The sequence below is a fragment of the Sinohyriopsis cumingii genome, chromosome 1, assembly GCF_028554795.1.
Source record: "Sinohyriopsis cumingii isolate HCF-2022 chromosome 1, ASM2855479v2, whole genome shotgun sequence".
Classification (NCBI taxonomy): domain Eukaryota; kingdom Metazoa; phylum Mollusca; class Bivalvia; order Unionida; family Unionidae; genus Sinohyriopsis; species Sinohyriopsis cumingii.
This window is the reverse complement of record NC_142961.1, coordinates 130,209,244-130,233,824: the sequence shown is the minus strand read 5'-3', so window position 1 is coordinate 130,233,824 and position 24,581 is coordinate 130,209,244. Positions and strand designations below refer to the sequence as shown.

At 35.8% G+C, this 24,581-nt stretch overlaps 1 protein-coding gene across 2 annotated transcripts in view; it reads right to left on the bottom strand.

The window, feature by feature from the left end:
* Positions 1 to 18,214, bottom strand: part of LOC149807856 (nitric oxide synthase, salivary gland-like) — a 71,324-nt gene extending 53,110 nt beyond the window's left edge. For both annotated transcript variants that reach the window (XM_089971386.1, XM_089971387.1), the window contains exon 1: positions 18,133 to 18,214. The gene's annotated coding sequence lies outside the window, so the exon portion shown is untranslated. The remainder of the gene's footprint in view (positions 1 to 18,132) is intronic.
* Between the last annotated feature and the right edge of the window lie 6,367 nt (positions 18,215 to 24,581).

The following is a 24,581-nucleotide window of genomic DNA, read 5'->3' as shown; positions in this document are numbered from 1 at the left end:
ATGCATTCTGAGTTAAAACTGATGGTCTGCCAACACAAAATCCCTTACCTTTAACTAGGCATGATTATGATCGGAAACTGCCACATGATATAATCACTGTAAATATATTTGTGTGTCAAGTACATATCTATCTTTTTGCCCTCGTTCAGCATACACCAACTTCATATCATAACTAACCTTTATTACGATTAAAGAAGAGAAAGATAGTACAACACTGTTAGACGCTGTTCTGTTTAGGTCGTCCAAGCACTGCACACATTTATGTAATTATAGTCAATCTTTCTTGCATGAAATTAAGAAAGGCGGTTCAACAAGTAAGTGTTATTCTGTTTCGTGAAGAAAACGAACCAACGAATATATCCGTATGCAACTTTCACAATCCAGTAAACAGGACACCGGAGTATCTTCCGTTGGCTTGATATATACGGTTAGCTCTTATTTTACCGTCGCCACAGTAGATAAATCCTTCTCCCTCGTTACCATTTTTTTTAGAGGATTTTAGAAAAAGACAGAAGGAAAAATTGACGAGAAAGAAGACGAACAAGCATTTTTATTCATCAAAATTGTGATGTGGAAAAAGGTAAACGAGAAGGAGAGAAAAGAACGTGTGAAGGAGCAGAACAGAAGAATGACGGAGGAAGAAAAATATATGTGTGCTGCAAGAAAGTTTGGCAGAATTAAGGTATCTGAAACAAATATATCAAACGTCTTTGACTAGACCCAAGAGATAGAGACCTTCACGTTGCAAACTCTCCAACAACGCCATAACTACATCTACATTCACTACCATTGAGATGCCTGCAACAAAATCAGGAGAAGTAAGTTAAGGTCATGGCAAGAACTTAAGACAATTACAGCTCATAATGCCTGTTTTGTCAAAAAGCTCTGAACGGTCATTTTCAGGACCATCTACATTTCTTGGAAAGGGATATACTGTTCAAAGTTTTCAGATCCAGTAAAACATGTGCGAGTGCGCTTTAAGTTGCTTAGTATCAAACTCAAGACAAAGATACATCTCCATTCAAATTTTGGCATATTATATTTTTGAAATCACAAAAGAACATTTCAAATACAACTCTATTTTCTTAGCTCAATGTCTGTCTCTCTTTTTGAATTTCTTCAAAGGCATAGACTCGTCCTTGTCTTTACGCTTTTCTCGTGGTCTGGATTTCGTGCATTTGATGTCTGGAATTGTTCTTCACTTTGTGAATACCACTCCACCTCCTCCTCTAGCCGGTTTAATTTGTTTTCTTTTCTCTTAGGTCAGCTGAAGACAAGAGTACTGTGTCCTAACAATGTTAACATGTATCTTGACCTTTGTCTCTCTTTTTTATATCGTTCAATCGCTGTGATGTTATCGGCATTCTGATACCTAGTCCCCTTTCTCCTGACAGATATCTCAAATACCTTGACTTTTATCTCGAGAAGAGGATTACTGCATCGTCGTCTCTGAAGTATACATTCTTATGCCTGCCTGCCAATGTTTGTCCAGAATGGCAATCTTTGTTGACTCTTGAATCTAGACTGTTTAAGTGCTGAATGATGAATCATGCTTATAAAACATAGTCAAATGAAAGTTTGCAATGAAGATGAAACAATCGCAGTATTCCAGTGAGAAACTATGCGAACGTAAAGTGCAAAAAGGTGCAGTGTTCCCTCACATATGAGAAGCGTTAGCATAAATCCATGCCAGAGGTTTCGAAGACGACACGGTCGAGCCTGAATCAACACGTGTGCCGAAAGACAAAGAGATCTACAATGAAAGAAAGTCGTTCAGTAGGTCCTGTGTAGTATTACCACTTTCGAGAGTTGCAAATCGTATTTCCAGAAAAATTAGAACCACGGGTTAGAATTACTCGGTGAAATTTATATAATGCAGAATTGACATCATGCAGCGTCATCTACTAAAATCATCACGTCTAACAACCCAGAAACGTTTCATACAACTGTTGGGAAAGACAAATTTTACATGACTCACGTTTCCGCTCCAAAAAGGAGAGAAAGTTGAAAAGTGTTTTGGTGCACGACATTCGCAGCACCAAACGCAGCATCATCCAAAGTTATCAATTCCCAACCCACATATGCTTAACCCGAGCCATCGTCTTGGTTCGAATGTATACAGTCAAGAAAGAAACTTCAGAATGGAAAAGAGTCTAGAAGAACATTCGAAATTCTGACCATGCAAAACAATGAAGCGAGAAGCAGAACTCCTACTACAGCATATAGGAGTATCGAAGAGACCGATTGGTGTATTCCTGAAATGAAAACTACTTCAAGACGTACTGGCTCCTCGCTACAGATTAGAAATGTATCCTTGGAGATCGTGGAGATATAACATTTCGAGGACCCGTTTCCTCAGACGAAAATAACATTCACTTATTTTATCATGATGAAAGTTTCGATGCCATTACCAGTATCATGGGATTTCTCAGATATACTTATGATTGTGAGAAATGTTACGAAGAATTTAGCAAAAGGGAGCAACACATCCGTTGCGGGGAGAAATGCCGGGGTTGTTAAGCATACAAAACACTACATCCACGAAGGAAAAGAACAACTTCGCTATTCTTCTTGCAAGTGTACCTTTGTTAATCCTTACTAAAACCATCGCATGATAAAGTCAACGACAGAAAAGCTCTTTCCAATTATTACGTTTTTGTCCTGCATGTGGAGATCTCGTTCACACCAATAAGCCAAGGCACACCTTTGTACAGTAATTTCGAGAATATTAGAAACAAAGTTGGAGTATGAGTCAGGTGAAAAAGATAAAAAGAATGTATTTGACCCAGAAAAAGAAGATAAAATACAGAAGAAAAAGACAAAGAGACGATAATGATATCATGATGGTCGGAACAAACACAACATTTAGTCCCTTAATTTGGTACGGACCTGGCTCTGACCCAGGAACACTGTATTGTATGTTAAAATAATCTACCTAGTCAGATTAAATGCAATACATGCGTGATGATGAGGCAAGAGATAACCTTGAAAGATAATCTAGATTGGCTTGGATTATCATCTACGAAAGCTAAATGTTTAGCCAGTGCATTAAAAAGCTTGTGTGACAATTCCTGTTCTTAAATGACTTCTCAGGGCCACTTTAAATGTCTAGAAATTAGAGATGCTAATACTTTTGTCATATGTTTCATATCTTGTAGCTGTCTGTGTATGTGTTTGTCTTTCCCCAACGAAAAATCCTTCTCTTCTTATGTGTTTGTTTTGTATGTAAGAATATAGATATGTCTCTAAAATGATTTCCTACCGTTAATAATATAAAGTGTGTGTTTAGCTGGATTGTATGTTTTTAGTCTTTGCATTTCGTCACAAAATAAACTTAATCTTATCCAGTGTCTGTTTGTGTGGAATATAAGGATTTTACATGTAAAAGGTAGAGATATAGTTTCATTGCGGTTCGCGCAAAAATTATTTGTACATATAGTGGTATTGTTTATGATCTGATTAAAGTTTTCGTATAGTGTGTTGTACGTCATGTCCGTGATAGAGACATATATAGTGTTGAGTTGGTTACGTATTGATGACCCCCCAAAACAAACGACAACCCAGCTGATCATTTCAACTCTGGCAGAAGAGTAGAGGATGATACAGAGATTTGGAGAAGAAGAAAGCACCATAACATACGATCAGTCTGTTCGGTGAGGCCATGTTGAAAGTGTCATTCCATCAACAATTAATAAGAGTCCCCAAGATTGAAAACTGACCTTTGAAGTTGCAACACAACAGCGTGAGTGGCTACAACAGAGACAGCAACCACAACAACATCTACAAACACAGCATCGACTTCAGAGGAAAGCAAGAATATTCTCCACAGTCCCTCAAACTAAGATTAGAGCAATGAAGCGACATATTTCCCATTAGCGTTTTCCATCTCCATTAACCCATGTGAAATCGATAGACTAGACGATGTGTGCCTGGAGTTCGATCTAGGAGGTATGGGCAGCAGGTGAACCAGAGAAGAAAACAGCCTTTTCATAGTCACCACACGTCTTGATAAAAGCCATGAATCAGTTAGCCTAACATGTCTTATTCTTGTTTCTGTTTGTGTATGTCTTTCCTATACAACATCGTTTTCCCTATTATAAAATGCTTTTTTTGCATGTGAGGAATTCTTGGTGTGTCCATAAACACTTCCTGTCTTTTTTGTTGATAACGTGTGTTTGGTAGGTTTACTGTATGAATGTAAGTGCCTTTACTAAGCAAATCGTTTTCCTTATCGAACTTATGTTTGCTGGATATAGTAGTGTGACTATATATACATCCTACCCTTGCGTCTATGATAGTGTTCGCTTGACTGATTCTGACGTATGTATTATCTTTACTTGCACAAACTATCTTCCCTTTATTTTTATTGTATGCTTGTATGTAGTATAGTGTTTTTTGTATGGAAAATGTAGAGATGCAGTTTATTTTAGGTCCGTACCATATATAGTATTCATGCTTTGCTCTTCTACTTGATATGTATTTGTGTGAGGGATGTTTTCCATCACGTACGTATATCAGCCATAAAGTGCGACGCGTATAGCATTCATCAACAAGACAAACATGAACTCAGCCAAGCGATGCAAAGTAGGTCAGCTGCAGGAAGGAGTAGACATGGTGATAGGGTTAGAACAGCAGCTAGGACAAGAAAAGGCACAATGGTATACCCTAAGCCGTATTGATCGGAAAGCAGGTGCTCTTCAAACAGCCAATATATTTGGGAAATACGCAATAGCAGAGATAGCTAAGAAGATAAAGGCTGCCTGGAAGGAGCAGAATAAGGAAAAGAAACGTCAGATGAAAGAAAGGGATTTTCAATACATAAATTACAACTGTCTTAAGGTCCAAGAAACCTTTAGAGACTGGGACCATCAAAACTGGATCCCTATTGATGAGAAAGAAATATATTCAGTAAAAATACATGTTGAAACAATAGTGGCTAAAGAAGAAGACGTAGGAGAAAATAAAAGAACCTTTTCATGACCACTCACATATCTAGAAAGATGGAAAATAACATTCAAATATTGCCGTATGTGTTTCTCTATGTGATGTGCATATGTTTGTTTCTCTGTCATATTCACATTATATTTGCCTCCGGGCCACATAAACCATGTTGTCCCCATTATCATGCTGTCCATTTAAACTATTTTCTCCCTATAATCATTATCATGTTAAGCATATTGATCCCATTAACATATGATTCCCATATTTACCTGCTGTGGCACTTGCTGAGGTCAACTCTAGCATGTTATCATTTCAAACCCGTTACAATCAATCGCTAGTAACATTGTTTCCGTTGGTCCCCATACACACTTGAATCTCTGTAAAACCCTTCCCATATTAAATGTACGGAATTATATAACATAGGAACTCCCGTTTGTCCCCTTAGGGGCATTTTGGTCCCACAGTGCCCACATACAACTATTATCGTTTCTATACGAGGAAAAACTTTTGTTTAGAACAGAGGAGTAAAATATTCAGATGACATCCTTTCTTAAAAGGAAGCCTTTTTTAGAGACTTCTCTCATTTACATATTTACATTAAATGTAGATAACTAATGCATTTTTAGTCTTCCTATATTACTCTTTCCTATGTTTGTAACCTGATCTTTGAAGATGAGAAATTAAGAATAATGATGATGTTGATGATTATGTTATGTGATGACAATGACGGTGATGTCTGTCAAGCCCTTCAACTATATATATATATATATATATATATATATATATATATATATATATATATATATATATATATATAGAGAGAGAGAGAGAGAGAGAGAGAGAGAAAGAGAAAGAGAGAGATATATAGATATGTGTCATTGAAGGGAGAGAGAGAGATTAAGAGAGAAATGAGCAGGTATTAGCTTGATATATCCTAGAAAAGATATGCGAACATCTTCTGTCAAATATAATTGTTGCATTTTGCCTGTGATGTGCCATTTATCACATATTTCAAAGTGAAACATTGAAATGTTTCAGTGGGATAAACATGATAACGCCATGCTGCAAGTATCACCTTTTTGCCATTTTGATAATATCAGTGTTGGTACTACTTTCTTTTTCCATTGCAGCATTCTACGATCCTGAACACCTTGATATTGCAGGCACGTGCACGACACGTTATGTTTCCACAGAGCCCGTAACGAACAAAAACGTTGACCTATCAATCAGCACAAGAAATGTGTTAATGGATAAAGTTTTTCATCAAATTGACCACGTACTCAATTAGAAGCATTAAATGTATTCGCTGAACCTGAAACATGTCGCTGTTTTACACTTTCTGTAATATTTCCAAGTTACCTTTTGACAAATTTGAAAATGAAGCCGGTATTCGCAATGGTTACAAAGTAATGCATGCTAATTGATGTTTACGGTGTAAAGATATATACCTCTTTAGTGTATTTTCGAGTTTTTTCTATATAGCAACATAGCAACCAGTTGGTTCTAAAACTTATCCTAAAACTTTTATTCCGTATCCTTTCAAAATCTTTCATTTCTATCGGTTGAACTTACGTGTGCTGATTGTTTATGTGTGATACGTTTCCTTAACAATAGCTTCACCATAGTCGGAGGACAGATGATTAATGTTAATTCCACCTATATGCAAAACGGAATCATTAGAGTCAGGTTTGCCTTCCTTCTAAAAGGTGCAACATTCGAATTAGAATTTGAAATATCAAAAATACATGCAGACGTTCGTTCTTAAAAGGGTCCGACAATCCCTCCAACAGCAACTCAAAAGTTGGCATGTTCAAGGAAAAACTTCTCACAACGGCACGTTTGAACGTCCGGTTCCCATGCCACCAGCCCTTACTTTAGCTATGACATAACATGGTTAAATCGCAAGAAGAATAAAGTCTTGCTGTTCATTAGTGTAGATAAATTGTTAACGAGGATTCAAATAAATTCTTCATCAAGCTAAATAGTTTCGACATCTTCAAGGACAGTATCAAATTTATTTAAGAAGTTTTTGAAACTATTATACTTGCACAACTCTTTTATACTAGGCATTGGGAACCTCCTTTGGTTCTTATGTTCTTCTGTTATTGTTACGAAATAAGGGCTTCTGTAAGACATTCGCTCAATTTTAATGTGATTGTGCATTACAGCGCTGTATTGTGAGATAGCTTACCATATTCCACAAGCAGCTCATCAAAGCAAACTTGCAAGAAGGGTACACACATTTATTATCACTGCTGTCTTTTCTGCCCCAAAAGTGCTTACCAAACATATCTTCTATTTCACGCAAAAGGATGGCATCGGTAAAACCTAGCAAATTAATAAATCATCAGTTGAAAATTATGCTAGCTAACTAAAACATATTTAGCCATTCTTTGTCTTGAACATACTCTTCCTTCACCATTTTTTGTAATTTTAATGCAACAGAACTATATTTTAATTTAAGCATATCCTTTGTAGTCGATACATTTCTGTTCCAGTCATACATTCTGTTTTTCATTCTAGAAACTTACCCACCATTTCTCTTTCCTAGGTTCGAATCTCGTGTTTCATTTTAGAGATCGTTTGAGGCAAAGCTAAATATCAGAATACCTCTTTATGTGTGAAAACGCTCCGTATCTAAAAGTACCAAATACAAAACTACGAGCGCTGTCACTGTGCCAAAAGTACACCACAACGTCTGCTGGAGAAAGTAACAGTATAACTGTGGAATTATTAGGTGTAATTTGCTTTGCAGATAGTTTATTTAAACTTGGAAGCAAAACGAGGATTTCTAAATCTGTACTTTCATGTCGGAATATAATTATATTACGGTGTTGTATAAGGTAACGGGAGTACATTTTAATGGTGAAACCAAGACCAAGGGAATGTGATTGTGCATGCATTGGCATTCGATCACTTTTATTTTTCTTGATCGATACTAAACATAAACAAAATATAAGGTAAAAAACGCGGTCTTACAATTTAATTTAGCATCGAACCTGTTTTATGATGAAGTTAATCAGGGTAATGTTTCAAAGATGCTGTCTTTAAATGAGGAATTATTCAGACCGATTCGTCTTGACGCATGATTTGTAGACGTCTCCATTATGTACTAATTATAAATATACCGTACTTAACACAACTTATTATAAACTATAGTGGAATGCAGACATGGTGTTATATTTCCCTATCTCTTTCTTTCATTTAAAAAATGACATCCTCTCCACAGTCATCTTTCTTGCCCTGTCAAAAGCAAAGTCCAACATTTGTCCCACCAGAAAGGGAAGCTATGTGATATCCTGGAGAAATTATTTATATGTAGTGGGGTTAACTAAAGGAATATATATATATATATATATATATATATATATATATATATATATATATATATATATGACCTTAATATGAACTTTAATTGTAACTCAGTGAAAGTATCATTTCTCTTTCTTTCTCGTTCTATGATAGTGGATAGACCAAAACAATGGTCGTGAAATTGTAACTTTTTAGAGTTCATTCACGAAGATATAGTGAGCACATAATTTAAAATGTACGGTGGTACTTGGTAATGATGTATATTTAAAAGTTACTACTTCGCTAATGAGATATGCAGTCTTAAACATCTGGTGCATGCAATGGTGATTCATCCAAGGATACATGACATTAATTAGATCATATATGGGATGGAGTGTATAAACAGTGACTGACAGATCGAATTAAAATTATTTCAATGTTGTCCAGCTGTAAGTGTCAACTTTTGTGCACTTTCTTGCCTTGAAATTGTTCATGCAGTTTATTGAGATACATTTTCCTGTATCCCCTCTTGTTGATGTAGCAGGGAATACCAACAGACAAGTGCAGTTTATTTAAGTCAGCATTTCGTATTGACACATGTATAAGGCCAATTATAACCTACGATTGACTTTCAATTAATTATATTTATTTCTGTCCAGCTGTTCCTATGGAATTTCCATATTAAGTCAAACATTATTGAGTGATCACCATATTAGTCACAGATGGCCCATTCCTTCCATCAAAGTCAACATTGTTCTTCAAACTTTGCATCACAGCACAATAATCCAAATTGGCATGGGATCATATCTGTATGTTTATGGAAGACAGCACTTCACATGCCGGTAGTGTGGAGAACACTCTTCATGTCTACACTACATATAGAAGCCTGAATTTAGGTTCTCACTTTATCATTAATGAAGTTTTAGATAATTTAATTGCATTGAAGTTAATTCATGAGTTTGGGAACTCATCTATGTTACATGGACACTATATTGGAGGTAATACAGATACCACACATGATGTATATGATTTAGTTATCTCTCTTACACCAGACATAATATTTCAAGATATAAAATCTCACCTTTTCAGTGGTTGGTTATGCAGATAAAGAGAAAAGTTGTGAAGTATTGTATTAGTCCTCAGTCTTGATGCAAATGTAAGTAGAAGCAATTTAATAATTTCTCACAGTAACGCTTACAGGTTTAAAAACTGATAAAGTATGTTTTGTTCGATCTAGGTATTTTTCTGCCTAATTGAAGCCCATTATTCCTAATTTCGTATGTATAAGAAATATAAATGATATGCATCTATATTATCTAAATTATTGACCCTTTAATATTAGATGGGAATGAACAACACTTCATCTGAAATGTTAGTGCCTATAAGGGATGTTATAACACAGGTACCTTCATACTGTCGTTTGACCTATAGGTCACTGCCTCCATATATTTGTCCAAGGTAAGGTCATCAAATTTTCACTTATCATTTTTATCATTGATGGTTTTGTCTTCTTTATTTCCTTTATAATAAGCTACATTTCCATTTTAGATACACACTCTCCTCCCGTTTTGAACTAATTTGACTCGCTATACTTATTGTTTATCGTTGGCATTTTTCTGTATTGTATACCCCAAATTTCATCCACAAGTCCAACATAACCAAATAGAAGCTGTGATATACTATATATGGTGACAGCTTGGCTTATTGCATCAATTTTATTCAATACACAAAGGAAGGAAGCGTTCTATTTGTGTTAAAAGGAGGATGGGCAGGTTGACCTTTGTGTGAGTGGCGGGGGGGGGGGGACTGTCCTCATGTATCTGCAGACAGTGTAAGTGTTCAAAGCTTATACTTTATAACAAGATTGGGTCATGTCCACCTGTCTCTGATGTTAAGTTCTGCATCTACCAAACAAATATAAATTCCTTTATTTTAGGTGACTTTAGGTAATTTTTGAAGTAGAAGAGGTACATACTCTTTGGTACATTGACCTTTGACCTACTATATCCATGACGTAGTTTGGTAGTAAAGCACAAATACGAAAACAGCAGTTGGAATAGTTTAAAGACCATTACATACACATTAATATAAGACACAGCTTGGTAACTCGTGAAATTGTTTTTGACAAGCGAGACTACGTACACTTGTTACTTGTACAGTCCCAAGCTGTATCACATAGTATTGAAACGAATTAAGGTTGACAAGAGGTATAACGGTACCAATTGTACAATCCCAGGTGGGCGGAGCTTAATGTGTAGGCAACATTGTATTTAAAACTAAACGACAAGACTAGCTATGATTGGTACATTATGTAAGAGTAGTACTTTCTCTTTGGCTTACAAAAGTCTGAGCACCTTGGCAACATGCGAGATTATGTTAATTCATGTCTAAATGATAGCTTGCATTTTTTATGATTTCTTTAAATGTGGTACACGTGACTAAAAATGTGTTTTGTGTGACTAGATAACTCCTACGCCTATCTTGCTTCAGCAGAGTTATCTCGCGTGAAAGCAAAGGTGTACCTGGTTCTGTCCTTGTCAAATTGACAATCTAACATTGTTCTCTATGACAGTGTGTGACATGCATGCTGAGGTAGGATAGAATGTATATTTATTTCACATAATATTGGCACTGAGGATTATGGAAAAATAATTGGTACCGTGATACCATATCTCCTATTCGCAGCAGATCGTTCGTGGAAAATCTAGATGAGATATCATTGATCTTTGATCAAGGTTTATATAAATTATTCATAATTTACTAAAATAAAATTATTGCATAAGTAGTCACATGTTTGCTTGTAACGCACGTATAACTTTATTCATATATTTTGTTCTTTCCTCTGGTATTTTCATCTATGTTTGCGCATCATTAACACCACAACTCTCACATAACCTGTGAATAGTCCATCTCCCAGTACTACACTTACAGCATGGATACAGCCGCTTCGAAACTTTACCATATGCATACCACAACAATCACCAAAACCGTTCTTCCCAGGCACCTCTATATTATCATGACTGAGTCAAGTCCACATTTTTGACACTAAAAATATCTTCAATGTTAATATTCATTCGGTCGTTTTATTTTAATCGATATTTTGATCTTAGCAGACCTCACACGGGTAACCGTCAGCTAGGCACATAGTGCATAAGGCTTTGTGGCAGGACGGCATTTTTAACTCCCACTGGCGACCTACCTATTGGAGTGAAATGTGGTTGAATTATTCTTGGCGTTGGGAAGAGATCTACATATTTCGAACAGAGGTGGGTGCGGTCTGTATTTGTAAGGTTTTGACGACAAAATAAATTTTACCCATACAATATTACCTCGGCGGCTTAACCATAAGAATACAAATCATATGGCGCATTACAGTCCTTTCAAGTGCAATGGATCCATCAAGGGATCACGTTTGTCAGGGATTGATTAAAATAAATGTAATAAACTGACTACGAATAGTGCAACACTAGTATCTAGCTAGCCTGATCGCTTTCGACTCTTTAATGAGTCTTTTTCAAAGGCAAATACGAAACATAGACACGATAAAAACAAATAAAACAGAAAAATGGTTATGTTTGGTAAACTTTACATGGCTGTTTCTACAGAAATTCAACATTTTGACTCTATTATGTGTCAACTAGTTTATTTCAGCTTTATGTTTATACTGTAAAATATTTGTATTGACCTAGAAATTGTTGAGCCATACCGACATCTGTTATTTTATGTAAATTTATGTAAGAACAGATTATATCTCAGATATTCCATTGTTATAGTAGTCACAGGATATTAAGCAATTTAAGGAATTATTTAATATAAAATGTGTCGTCTTCAAAACATAATCTCATTTGTGCATAGTTGTTTTTATTCTAGTCTTCTTGGTTTGAACCGCTTCGTTGACACATAATAGAGATTTAAGGTTGCCCAAGAAACATATAGAAATGATTATGCAGATTTTCCTTCTCTCTTCTTGAAGAGTAAAACGATATTAAAGGTTGCAATGCGCATTGACATCCGCCGAATCCCTATTTTAAACTTTAGATATAAGTAAAAAGTATCAACCTTAAAACAAATTAATCAATTAATCAATATCCTTAAATATTGGGTTAACCATGATGGCAACACGCGCCGCTAACAGCAATACAATGGCCGCGTTTGAATTGAATACTAAAACTCTGCTTAAACACTTGTTTTGAGCTGTGTAAAGTATTCTCGGAATGTTGACCAATATTATTTAATTCATGCTGTCTGAATGAGTCACTCAAAGTTTCTTTTTAGAAAAATATTACTTATCCGTTATAAAAGTTCGCTGATGTACCGGAACTTGTTTAATTGTATTATTTATATGGTGTTAAAAGGAGCGTAGCCGAAGTGGCCCGTATCCATTGACAACAGCGAATACTTTTACGAGTCTTTTTGTCAGATTCTGTAAGTGAGAACTACACAGTTGTTTCTGCCATAATGTGATTACCTGACACCACTGCTCGGTATATTATAAGAGTTTGTGATATAGTTTCGCATACAGGCCAGTCATTATCGCTATATATTTGAACTTGACTGACGTTAAACGATATATTACTTAATCCCGTGGAAAAAAGTATACTACAACAACTTATTTGCATCTTTATTTCTTTAAAACCTGCATGTTTGATGTTAAACAAAAATCTCTAAATCTTGCTGCGGGATTTATATTTGTATTATCATAATGCAATAATAATAATGAAGACTTTGTATAGTGCTTATAAAATGAAATCATTACAAAAAAAAAAAAAAAAAAAAAAAAACACAATGAAATTAGAAAATAGAAAACATGCTGAAAATATTTAAGATAAGTAAACAATATTAGGCTTTTAAGTCTGTCCTTGCAATCGAAATAGGTGCGTTTTAAGAGCCCTCTTGAATGAGATCACTGTGTATTTGTGTCTAAGTTTAGTAGAAAATTCGTTCCACGTTGCTGGGCCCTGGTATGCAAAGAACATTGTCCATATGACTTCACTCTCATAGTGGAAAGTATTCGAATACGAGTGCCAGAAGAGGAGGGTAAGCACGGTGTTTGAGTCTGGATCAAAAGGATAGCCAGTGTAGCGTTCAGAGCAGTGGGAGATGTGTTCTGATCGTGGTGCTCTAAGGATGATCCGAACAGATGTGTTTTTAACTTTTGGAAGTTTCTGGATTAGATGTTAAGACGAACCAGACAGAAATGAGTTACACTAGTCCAGTCTTGAACGTACTAATAAACATACAGGTATTTTAGTGGCGTCAACTGAAAGATAATTGCAAATGGAGCTGATGCGTCTCAGCTCAAGATATGCAGCCTTGCATATGTTCTTGACATGTTGGTGCAATGAGAGATTACTGTCGAGAATAACACCTAGGTTTTGTACTCAATGTGTGAATTTAATGTTGGTGTTGCTAACATTTATTGATTGAGGTAACATATATAAGTGAAAAAGTCTTTGTGTTGTAATCAGAATGGCTTCAGTTTTATCATCATTTGGTTGCAGCTAGTTACATGTCAACCATCATTTCACATTGGAAATGCACCTCTCTACACATTGGATGGTAGCATAAACTTCAGTTGGGTGGCTATATTTGTATATTTGGATGTCAAACGCGTACAACTGGTGAAACACTGGATGATGATGTATGACACTAGAGACCGGCTGAGTATAAAGAATAAAGAGTACAAGTCCAAGAACAGATCCCTGTGGAACCCCACAACATAAATCAACTGAGCTCGAGTGTATTCCATTTGCGGACACAATATATGTCCTGTTGCCCATGTAGACCTTGAGCCATAGTACCATATTAAGGCTGTATTGGGAATGCCAAATACATGCTGGAGACGGTGAAGTAATATATCATGGTCTATTGTGTCAAATGCTGCGGACAAATTAAGGAGGGTGAGGGCTGTAATCATTGCACTATCCAAAGCAGACAGAAGGTCATTAACTAATTTCAGAAGGGTAGTTTCAGTACTGTGGCAAAAGCTATATGCATTGCTAAAAAGCCTGTTTGAATTAGGATCAGATTCAAGTTGGGAGTGAACAACGTTTTCTTAGCTTTTTGACATGAATTTGAGAGTATAAACTGGGCGGTAGTTCTTTAAATCGCTATGATCAAGTGTTGGTTTCCTCGGCAGAGGCTTTACAAAGGCACTTTGAAAAATGATTGGAATTCTGAGGATGAGAGAAAGGTGTTAATACATCAGTTAGTGAAGGCAATATTGGCAATATTGGATCTAAGCACTCAAGCAGCAGTGCGTTCAGAATTGGATCAAGTTCACACAACTTCGGTGCACTCTTCATCATGATTGTACGTACTATACGTACTAAATCCATTGAGACATGTCCAAATGCTGCTAACGGTTGCCGCTAAAAGTCCGTATCGCAACTTTACGTTGACGACGAGTCAAACGAAATTGTGTTGGCAAGCCTATCTCTAATGGTTTTTACTTTGTCACGAAAGAAATTTGGATGAAAATGTCAAAGCTATATCTAATTAAATTTTGTACATTTTGTATTTTAAATCCACTCCTTACGCATTATTGTGTTAGAAAACATTTATCCAACCGTGTATGACATCAATTTCACCTACCTGGAGACGAAACTGCGGTTGTGCGCTAATTGATAGATGATGCAACCTGATATATATATATATATATATATATATATATATATATATATATATATATATATATATACATACATACATACATACATACATACATATATATATATATATATATATATATATATATATATATATATATATATATATATATATATATATATATATATACTTTCTTCCTTTGGTCTCGATATTACAATGTTCTTCTAGTCTTCCACACAATCATCTTCAATACAGCAATATACATTTCGAAAGCAAAATAGATAAGCACTGTTTTGTTTCAAGTACGATTCCTGCTTGCACCTCATGACCTCTGTGGAATTCACGCAGGCTGATTATACAGTTTGTTGCGTTGTTTTTTTTTTTACAGCACATTCTCTACCTCTTTTGGACATATCATGCTAAAGTCGTGAACACTATTTCAACAAGAATAAGAATTGTATCGTCAGTAACATGTACATATATAAGAAAGAGAATTTAAGATTAGTCCAATCCCTGGAAAAGTCTCGTCATCAAGTGGCTTAAGTTATAGTTGCTCTCGATTACATGTAGAATGTTTTCTATCAAACAATTAACGCGTTATCGTTTCATACATGTAATAAAGATAATTTTTTAAAGGGGGTGCACTTTTACCAAGTTGGTCAACGTGTAGTCCATCCCAGTAACATAATTATAGAGTAGGGTAGATGTCATTACTATGAATTAAACCAAGTAAGATACTATATATTCAAGTTTACACTCAATTAAACTGATATAATTATCATTTGTCCAACGAGTGTGTATGATTAGGATTTTTAAAGTTGCTTTATCAATTTTGCAGTCATATGGCTACGATGCCTGCAGTGTGGTAGTTTATGGTGATGTCTAGAACTGGGGCATCATGCATGATGTTTCACCCAGTCACACTATCCTGCCACCAGGTCGACCACTTCTAACACTAACCGCTTAATGCCGTGCGCTTAGCGAGGCAGCTGTTAGTACCATTTTTGTAAGTCTTTGGTATGACTCGCCCGGGGTTCGAACCAACGACCTCCTGCTTCCGAGGCGGGCGCTTTAGCCACTAGACCACCGGAGCGGTCTTGTCCAATTTAATGAATTGTTTAAACTAATATCGTGGAAGAACAAGTGAGAAAACTTACAAGATATTATAATAAAATATCACTAAAGCGTTGTATCACCTTATAAAAATAACTTAATTTTTTTTTTCACTTTTGTGTCGCTCTGAATCTGAATAAATGAAGACACCGACATTACCTGCATATTTGCTTCGCTCTTATAATAATAATAATAATAATAATAATAATAATAATAATAATAATAATAATAATAATGAGAGAAAGGTGAATAATTTGAAATGATAGTTTCCTCCATGCCAGCAAAACCACAACATAAACATTAACAGAAAAGAAAAAAGAAAGCAAAACATACATTATGATGATCTTGATTATTCCAGTGCAATTCCAATTATGGTCTCCAAAAATTATATAAAGATACCATATATTGAACATATGAGTCCTTCATCAGTTTGGTTATCATAATGATTAATACTTTAATATCGTCATTTATAATAATAATAATAATAATATTATTATTATTATTATTATTATTATTATTATTACCACGATTTTATATTGATTTCAATATGGACAATTACGAGAAGAAAAAAATAATTCCACGTAAATCTGGTTGGATTTCATTTGAAAATTATATCAGACTATTTGATTAGATTTCGCAAATAACATGGCATTGCACTAGAACTGTCATTTGTTTCTGGCCGCTTGGAGAAAGATATTACACATTCCTCAAAGTCATTGTGTTTACCGGTACAGCTGCGGTAGACGTAGATTGGTAAAATGTGTAATATATAAGGTTAATTTTATTAAAGACAAAATCGTACGTACCCTAGTGGAGATGAATATTAATGCGTTTGTCAAGATAGCTTTTCCAAATCAGGCACAATCTGAAACCCTTATTAATACTGACTATACTTTTGTGATATCCCTAAAAATGCTTAGTCGCCTCAAATTTGAAAAAAATAAAACAAAAAAAATTAAATGCATTAATTATTCGTAAGATCCTTTTATGAATTTCATGTACACGTATATTTCAGTATCATAGAGCCGTTTTCTCTTAATCTTTTTTTTTGTTGTAATAAGCTCCAGAAATGGCAAAACATTTAGCTGTTTGTCAGAGTATCTTATTTATATAAATCATAAAAGTTCATACATTAATCGATTGCTATGGGCGAGGTAAAATATCATGCCTTAAAAAAGTCGATCTGATGGTAAAGTACATAATTGGATCTAAATAAATAAATGAAACCTGTGTTATCAGGGTGTAAACATTTATACTTTTGTTAAATTCGAAAGTAAATGAATATACATTTCGGACGTGTGTAATTTATTCTTGATCACATCTTAATTTCTTGTGGTAAAATATTAAAGCGTTTAGCAAACGCTTTCGTAAACTCTACTGGACAAAGTTTTAGGAGAGACACATCACCTGATGGTGAAAGGTATACAACAAGTGTGTGCATGCAAACTAATAAGGAGCTGTATTTTCAAAGCACAAACGCATTAAATTATGTTTCGGCATTGCCTCTTTTACATAAAATGACAACATTTTGCCCGTTCCGAAAGCAAACAGAAACGTTAATGATCAAATTGTAGGATGAGCATTCGAAAATGTGAATTATTCATTGAACCAGTTCGTATGAATCGCTATTGCTTCTTTTCTAACAAGAATACTTTTGGTTTATTCTACTCCGAAATTTATTCTTGCAATATTTTTGCAAAACCATTTTAGTATTAAACCAAGATAATGAGAACGAGGATCTCTGACATCGTAGTGATTAGCAGTATTGTTAGTTGTGGCAGACGTAGTAGCATGTTTTCAATCAGAAATATATACCACAATGTACATGTGTATTGATGGTTTGGGAATTAAGAGGGTTATAGATTTAGTATTCGGTAGCTTACATGCACTTTGATAAAGATATCAGTAACAGTGCAAAGGGATGGGGCCATCTAAACATGTATGCGTTTAGATGAGGAGTATGTATATAAACGACCAATATATATATAAAGGAGTTACAAAAATGATTATATACCCAATGCAGAAATAAATAATGTTATCAATGATAATTTGATTTAATCTACAATACTGATGGGTATACGGGATGTAAGAAAATGATATGCAGCTTTAAATGACCAGTAATGCGCTGAAATGAGTAATATTTAAAGCTTACTTTGTTCCAGTCAAGGCCTTACTTACCTAAGCGGAGACGAATGGTCTCGAATCTGTCAGCATCGCATTTTCCAAATCACGCAGATGAGGAAACCTTTCTCAATGTTGACCTGTAGGGTTGTGATAAGGAAATACGGCTTATATACTTACTTCGATCGCGATAAGGGAGGTACCATCATGCTCAGTCATGCTCCTTTCAAAGAAGTAGATTTGTAAAACAAAGTATTGAATTGAATCAGAACAGATATAAAAACAAATATAAACAGATATATTGTGATTCATGGATACATTATTTAGCACAATAAAATATGAATAAATAAATCGGTAAATAAATAAATATGTAAATACAAAAGCAGATTCAAGGTTTGCCTTTTTGATTATCTGATTTGTCATTGAGTGCTTAGTTTTATAGTATTGATTTAGCATATAAATTTATTGTAGTACATTATTTAGAACATCACAAAAAACTTGTCATGAGGAATATCTGCTCCGTGGGAGACTTCTCTTGTTGCATAGATACGTAGAAATGTAAACAAATCAAATTTCACCCGTGCACTACACATGCACTAAATTAATGTTTTCCCATTTATCTTGTTTGTTTTTTTTTAAATTGCTAGTACCTTTCAAAAGATAACAGCTAACAGCAAGATTGGTACGTTTGTGCACAGCTCTTATTTCAGGAAGCATGACATTGAGAGATCGTTTTTCGCTTTACATTTGCTACCTTAGTGAATTATATACTTAATTTCTAAGACGTTCCTTCAGTTTAAAATATAGCAGTATATGGATGTTTTTCTAAGAGGGTTTGATGTATTCGATACAGACGTTCTATTGTTAGCTGCATTTATGTAAGTTTGCTAAAATAACTATGATATTGTTATTATTGTTCTGCTGGCTTGTCATGGTATACAGCACAACACTTAAGTACTGTTCAACTAGAGCTTTTAATGAATTATGCTATGTTCTGCTTCATCGAAAAGGGAATAAGAGGTTTCCTCAGCGTAATAGCACATAAACACAACATAGTGAACAAAATTATCATTCCAAATACGATCTTGCAAAACCACCAAATTGCCACACTGATCTCCACCCAAATATCTGTATAGTTTGATGTTGATTAAACAGTCAACTTAAGGCGGTTTCTAGTGGATCCCTACTTATTCATTTTCGAGGATGATTTATAAGAAAGTTCCAGAATATGTTGGGTATTTTGTTGAAATTAATCTAGATTATCCTGAAAATATGCACCTATTACATAATGATCACCTAATTTGTCCAGAACAAATGCCAATAACAGACGAAAAGCTAAGCAATAAGCATCTCGAACCAAATGTGCAGGATGTCGGTTTAAAGTTTGCGTCTAAATAAGGCTCAAACTTATTTTCTTATGTGTCCTCAATGAATGCCTTACGAAAACGGAAATATATGCCAGATCTATATTCAAATCCACTGGTCAGTTCCAAAATGATATGTTCAATCAATTTCAAGCATTTTCCTCTATACCCAGACCTAAGATTATCTCAATCATGAACATAATCGTGACATCACAATGTCGCATCCGATCTTCACTAATTATAACAGACCAACGTATTTGACCTATTTTAAATTTTACACAAGAAACAACGACAAACGATCTTAAACCATATTGATATTATTAAGGAAGAAATACTTCCATAGATATATATGAGGAACGTGTTTATAGAAAATGCATAGATACTACTAAGACGTGTGTTGTTCGTCTGAAATCAAATGATATCGAAATAGAATCCAGAATTATAGCTGCTGTGGATGAGATATCGTATACATCAATTACAAATAATCTTCTTTCAGACTAAAAAGAACAAAATCAAGGACTTTACCAATTCCGAGAAACAAGTAAATAGATAAAAAAATAATATAAAAAAACGAATACGATAAGAATGATAAATCCTTGTACACATACTACCACTTAAATTAGTGATTTCAGGAGAAAGAAAATGAACATTTATTTTGATAACATAAGTAAAGTCTGCAAAACACTGTTTACCCTATATATTGCGAAATATCGGCGCCTGTGCAGAATAACTTTATTTAAAATGATTGCTTGTTAGATATTTGTATTTTGGATAATAGAAGATGGATATACAGGGTACAAGTATAACATCATTTGCCACATAAAATCAATCAGTATGTGCATATTTAAAGACTTACTGGCAAATTCCTATAGTGAAATGACATTATAATAATATTCTTAATTAAGTACACAGAAAATAACACAGAATACATGGCATTCAAAGGCGAAAGCAAAACCGGATATTATACAAGTATAATTAATCAGTTGGATTTATTATCCGAAACCAACTATTACTTTGACATGCATTTGGGATTGTTGATAGCTTGTACTGTACATGTTTATGACAATGAAACAAGTCCCTCTATATATAGAGATCGTATAATATAATAAAGATGCTACATCCAAAATATATATCATAAGTTGGCTTTCTATATCTCTTTAAATTGTGTGTAATAATTGAAAAAATATTTCACACTCTGATGCGTCATTACATACTGATCGTTTGATAAATCATTTGTTTTCCGGAGGGAGCGGTCGCACGAACATGTTTCAGCACCTATGTATGTTTGCCTTGTGATAAGTTCGAGAATTAATTGATCACCTTGACGAATAAATATATAAATTACGGTTGCGGCTGTCATTCAGCTCATTTTTCATGCATTGCAGTGGTAGTAAAAATGTGAAAACGAGTAGTCTCTTGAATGAATGTTTTTTCGACATGTCGCAGGTATTATGTAAGTAGTAGTATTTGGGGGCAGCCTACGGTCAATGGAAATTCCAGTCAAAAAGGTCGTGGGCAACTCTACGGAAAAGGGGAATTTAACATGGGAAATTTAACATAGGAATGTATAGGGACAATGGTTTATGCCTGTCTACGGACAATGGGAATTACCATTACAAAACCCCTTGGGTCTGTCTACGGACAAGACTTTTCAGCAGACACTGGGCCTGTTATCGGACAAGATGTTTATAGACAAAAGATTGGGCCTGTCTACGGGCAAGAGAATATATTGAGTATGTATAAGACCAATAGGTGGAGTGGGTAAACACAGACATATATAACACATAGAACATACAAACAACTATACAACAAATTAAGACAGTTTTTAGGCAAGAAAGCAAATCTTTTCGAGGCATATGAGTGGCCCTGAAAAAGGGTCTTTGGGGTCTTCTTCTTCTATTTTCTCTAATTCTTCCACCATTTCCTCACTTTCCCAATGATTCCTTTCTTCGTCTCTGGCATCCAGTTAGGATGTCCCATGGATCTAACTTTCTCCTGCACCTTCAGCCAGTTGTTGTTCATTCTTTTAAACTCCCCTTTTTTCTTTTTATTTTCTTTGTCCTTTGTGTTTTCGTTTTCGTTTCTCTCCTTTGCCCATGTATATTTAATCTTTTTCACTTCTACTTCCAACACCTGTCTCATCATTTCTTCTGCTTTTGTTAGCTGCTCTAGTCCCCACTTCACAAATTACCACTCTGTCCAATACAATTTGTCTTCTAGAAGGCACCTGATTTTGATGACATTATCAAGTGCCTCCTTCAAGGTACCCACTCTCACATATTTTGGTGTAATTAATCTTCTTAATTTCTTCACTGCCTCCTCTATCATACCGTTTACCCGATCTCTCGCTAATTTAAAACTGGTCACAATGTCTAGGCTACCTGGATACTTCATTTCTTTCTCAAGCCTTTCCATCACATATGCTACATCCAACATCCAGTAACAACTGTCCTTCAATCTGTTGAACAACTCTATTGCCATCTTTCTTTATTCAACGCTGAATGGCGCCAACGACGAATGCTTTGATTTTGTATGTGTCAAGCAGGGACGTGTAGGAAAACATCCCCTTCATTCACTTCACATGTTATCTACTATCCATACAGAGGGAAAGGTAAAAACAATTATAAATTACCAAGAAATTACGGGAAGGAGAAAAAACAAATCACGCAAATACTATCCACACACGGAAGAAGAAAAAACAAATCACAAATATACTATCAACACAGAGATAAGGAGAAAAAACAAGCCGAAATATAATATCCACACACGGGAAGGAGAAAAACAAACCACTAATATACTATCCACACACGGGAAGGAGAAAAACAAACCACAACATCTACTGTCTACACAAAATTACCCGAACGCATAAAACCACACACTCTACTATCCACACAGAAGGAAGGGAAAACACACTATACCATCCACACAAACGTACGCGAGCTCATACATATACACACACAAACATACACAAACACAATCACATCAGTAAACGAGTGAGTGTTGATAATCACACTGCTCCGCACTCACTCAGATTAGCAACTTGATTAATAGAGACACCTTCCAGGCCAGCGCACCACAGACACAGCGGCGGCTCCATTCATTGTCCCAATTGACTGTAGGAGCTACGAGTGCGGAGACAGAGTGTGGTCTCATTATCCCAAGCTTCAGTTTGCGGGACCGTGAAGACTTCCCTCTGTCTTCCCCTGTGGCAGACCCGTGGATGTTGTGGTTCTCGTGGTCGCTTTCGCATCTCCTCCACCCAGTTTTCCGTCTGTGGGATCACGGTCCTTTGTACTGGTGGGAGAGGCTGTGGTTATTGTGGCTGTGGTGCTGGTGCTGTCTGTGGAGGTGTACTGACCAGCTGGTTCACCTCACACAAAGTTCTCAGCATGAGGTGAGGCAGGATCCTTTCCTTCATTTCTTCCTTCTTATTCTTCTCCTCCTTTTCATCCTTCTCTACCCTGGCATCTTCGGCTGCGGCCTTTATAGCCAGTTCATCAAGGATGCGCCTAGCATACACCAGGTGCATTTGGAGATCAAACAATTTAGCATTTCTGTTACTGATCTTCTTTAGCTGCTGCGTCAACGATGGGTAGCCAGACTGACGAGCGTTTACCGTTATATTTGTCAAGGAAGGACGTAAAGGAAAACATCCTTCCACCACAAATTTCATTGTCCATATCATTACCCAAAGAAACATGCTACGCGCGGACTTGAAAGAAACACTCATTCACTTTTCTTACTTACAAACCTTAACTACTATGAAAAGTTCACTGACAATTTTACAAGCTACGGAAACGAAGTGCTTATAGACACACTTCTAACAAAGTCTAACAGACGAAGTGCTTATTGACACACTTCTATTTTTGAACTTACTAACATACCATTGGCAATTGTATCTTTTTTCTAGAGGATTGGGGCAGCCCTGAAAAGGACTGTTTTTGTGGACGAGGAGTTATGACAATCTGTTATCGTCTAAGATTGCGTCCCCGTCTGGTGACAGACTTTTCCACAGGATAAGGTCTGCTTCTTCGGAAAAAGAAGGATAATTCTTTCGTTTATACACGACAGTCGACAAGAGCTCTGTCTGGTTCCTGCTGCTGCAGTTGCTGCTGCTCTCTCTGCTCTCTCTGCTTCTGAAGTTTGTACTTCTCCGTCCATTTTTTCTTTTCTTTCTTGATTTTCTCTCTCAAGAGCTCTTCTACCAGGTCTTCAGTCACTTTCAACATTCTGACATTCTTTGTCTCTTCAGGATTCGGTATCAGACTTTGCCTGACACGATACAAATTCACGTAAGCTTCGCTCATCTTGGCTAGTTTTGAGCACATCTTCATAGGAGGAGGAGTCAACAATGGATGGTCAGACTGAATTGTCTGACTGACTGAATTCAATTTACGGCGATTTCGCTCGTCATGGCATGTTGGATGAATTTATGCCAGCAACGCTGGCTACTTGATTGTTCCTTGGGGAAGGAATTAGTGCCGCATCCCCCCAGCCATTAATGTGTTCAAAGAACACTAATTAATTTGACCTTCAGGTCGTGGGACTAATTAGTGTAGGGCCGTCATGAGTGGGAATGAGTCCAACACGTACTCATGATAAAAGAGTTGGTATTCAGCTGAGATTATACGCACCACACGTCAACCCAAGCAGTATGTAACGTCCTCTACGATTGGTCGGCAGCGATTACGTCACATCAGGACACTTGGTTTTTTGACGGGTGGAAATGGTTACACATCTCCGTCGATGCACGATGTCCGAGAGAGGCAAGGAAGGCAAGGAACTCTGCACGCCGTCCATGGATGTCGTGTACTCCCAGAAAAACCAGCACGTAATTATTTCAAATCGTGTCTATTCTATTGGGCAGTAAAAAATACCAACTATGTGTTAGCCAACTGTGCAATTAGATCAAATTCAACAAGTCTAAATCAAAATCCTGCTTCTTAACAAATCTATATAATTCTAGTCCATAGTGTAGATAGCAAACTAATTTTCCTATTTAACTAATATTTATAAGTGACATATAAACATTTGGTCACTATTAGGTCATAACGAGTTTTAAGTATTGATGTGGCAGTCCAATGGATCAAAGTTTTGTAAAAATACTTTTATCAAAGTGAGATACCAAGCCAAATATGTTAC